The sequence below is a fragment of the Halyomorpha halys genome, unplaced genomic scaffold (assembly GCF_000696795.3).
Source record: "Halyomorpha halys isolate HHAL.00 unplaced genomic scaffold, Hhal_1.1 Scaffold251.1, whole genome shotgun sequence".
NCBI classification, from domain to species: Eukaryota; Metazoa; Arthropoda; class Insecta; order Hemiptera; family Pentatomidae; genus Halyomorpha; species Halyomorpha halys.
The window spans coordinates 1,089,558-1,092,220 of record NW_027106674.1 but is presented as its reverse complement, the minus strand read 5'-3'; positions in this window follow the sequence as shown (position 1 = coordinate 1,092,220).

The following is a 2,663-nucleotide window of genomic DNA, read 5'->3' as shown; positions in this document are numbered from 1 at the left end:
ATATATATATGGATGGTATGAACTTGTGGAACAATAAAAAATATATAAGAAAATAGGAACCGATTGTTTTATAAAGAAAAACTACTTAAGACGCAGGATTACTACGAAATATGGATGATACCTTTTATAGTTCACAAAAAATTGATTTACGGGCCTTTTTTTCATTCAGAAAGCGACTTCACCTATTGGAAAATTGTCTAAAGAAGCAATAGAAGATATAAACAAAGTTTTTATGAAGGAAAGGTTTGTCCTAACAACTACTATTATTCCAACCAATAACTACTATTTTCTTCAGATCCTGTGATCCTCATGAGAAATCTCTAAAAAGGTTACTGGGAGTTCCAAAGCATGTGATTCAGCTGCTTCACAAACCAGATTTAAGTTTTCACGGAGATTCCAGATTTAACAGCTGCACCCCTTTGAGAGCCACATACCTCAAAAAAAGCCATGATGTCCTAAATTGTTTTTCACTTCCAAGATTTCTTCCTTCCAACTAATTGTCAATTGTTTAATGCAGGTATGGATTTCGATATAAAAAAAAAAAAAAAAAAAAAAATAATGCCACTGCTATGTTATGAATGGAATTGGTGTAAACGATAAACAAGCTAATCTATGTTAAGCTATGCAAGTCAAGATAGCAATCGAAAATGGTAGATGATATTTTTATTTTACTTATAATCCACTAAAAACCAGTGCTGTCTTAGCTGGCTAGAATATATCTGGAACAGTCAGACACAATTGACAGAAGATTTCAAAGCCCACTCATCTAGATGGGGAAATCAAACCGCTGATTCAGTAGGTAGTATTAAGAAAAATCCCTTTGATAGTTAGCCGACTTATAGATACATATTGAGAATGAAAAAAGTGTAACTACACTTTTGGTCTAATGTGGTCAACAAACACACCCGGATCTTGTTCTCATTCAGTACCATCTTTACATTACGATGGTCCAGGGCTCCGCAATCTATGAGTCCTTCTATATCTTATGATATTGCTATAATGTTACTATTAGACCAAGTTACAGCCATTTTTTTCAATAAAACAGCGAAAAAGTTTGTTTAGTTTTTAGTGTTCACAATCACAGTAACTTTTGGAAGTTATGGCACTCTTTACAAAGTGAGAAAACAACATTCCCTTTAGTAGTTGCCCTCACCATCTTCACCCCACCGCCTACTGGGCCCCCTTAACATAAAAAAAAAATCAAGAATGAACTATCTGTCACTGGTTTTGACGAAAACTGGAATAGGTTTATCATAACGTGTGCAGTGTTATTATAACTTATAAAAAATGTTAATTGTTTTTTTAACGTTTGTTACTATTATATCAGAACCGCTTCGACAGAGGTGCACAGAAAATCCAAAGTTAAACCATAAAATATTTAGGATGCACATTCTCGGCAGCTGTAGCTCTACTGAGAATGTGCATCCTAAACGAAAATTGGCTGAAATTTGAAAAAAGCTTCAGCTTTTCCTTGCTTTGTGAGATTTTAGATGGCATTCACAAAATGATTCCCAGGAGTGTCAAGGTCTTTATTGGGCTCCCTTCGGACTCCTCCACGACGATGTTGTACGCTCGAAGGAGGTCCAGGTAACAATGCTCATCGACTGTCCTTGAACCTGATGCCCTATTCCAATCCACGTTCGCTTATCCAGTTGAGATTCCTAAATGTGTGTATACACTGACTGTTGAACAGGAACATCAGAGTGTGAGAGCTTTTTGAATATGCGTTTGTGTAATGGGCCAAATACAGGGGGCATGGTATTGAAGTGCACCATTTTAAAGAGACTCCGAAAACGAACAAGTTTATGTATATGAGAAAGAAATACTTATAGATTCTGAATAGTCACATGGTCTGAAATTGAATATCTATTAAGCACCCATGCGTGGAGTCCCAGTTGTTAGCAGACAGAATAGAGAAGCCCTTTGTGGCAAATGCAACACAGAGCTTGAAGCACCAGCACATGTGCTGGGAAATTCCCCCTACAACTCCCCCTAATAACACGCCAGCACCACGGTGAAAAATACGAGTTGAGGCTCCTTAATAAAAAAGATTTGACGAGGTCTACTGTACAGATGCGGATAGATCCTCACAATATGCTAATATTTCCGTTTTTCCTAAGACAGGGGAGTCCGGAATCATTCTGGACCCCACCGTGAGATATGGAAGTAATGAACTTGATCAGACAAATAAAGAAGAAAAGTTAACTCTTTTCTTAAGGAAAGTTCCGTGAGGGCCTCGGGGAAAGATACTTCAACGCGAGAGCCATCTGGTTCGGAGCTCGCAGAAATATACTTAGCACAACCAGGAGCTTCATAGAGAAACTGGGTATTGATGTCCTACAGAAAAGATATTTGTTGACTGCCTGGGATTCACCCACCATCACATGCATTGTAACAGATAAATATGGGGATGAGACCGAGGAAGGGTGACATGCATATTTCACATATATTTTTAATTCTTATTACTTTTCATATCTATTACATTTTAGATTTATTACCTTTTTAAATATTTTTTAATTAATTAATTTTTTTGAATTTAACTTTTTATGTATTATCTGTATTTTTTAAAATTTAAATACTTGAATTGATTATTACTTACGTGCGAAAATACAATTTTTATGTGCATATATTGTTATTTTATTTTAAATTTTAACTATTAATAT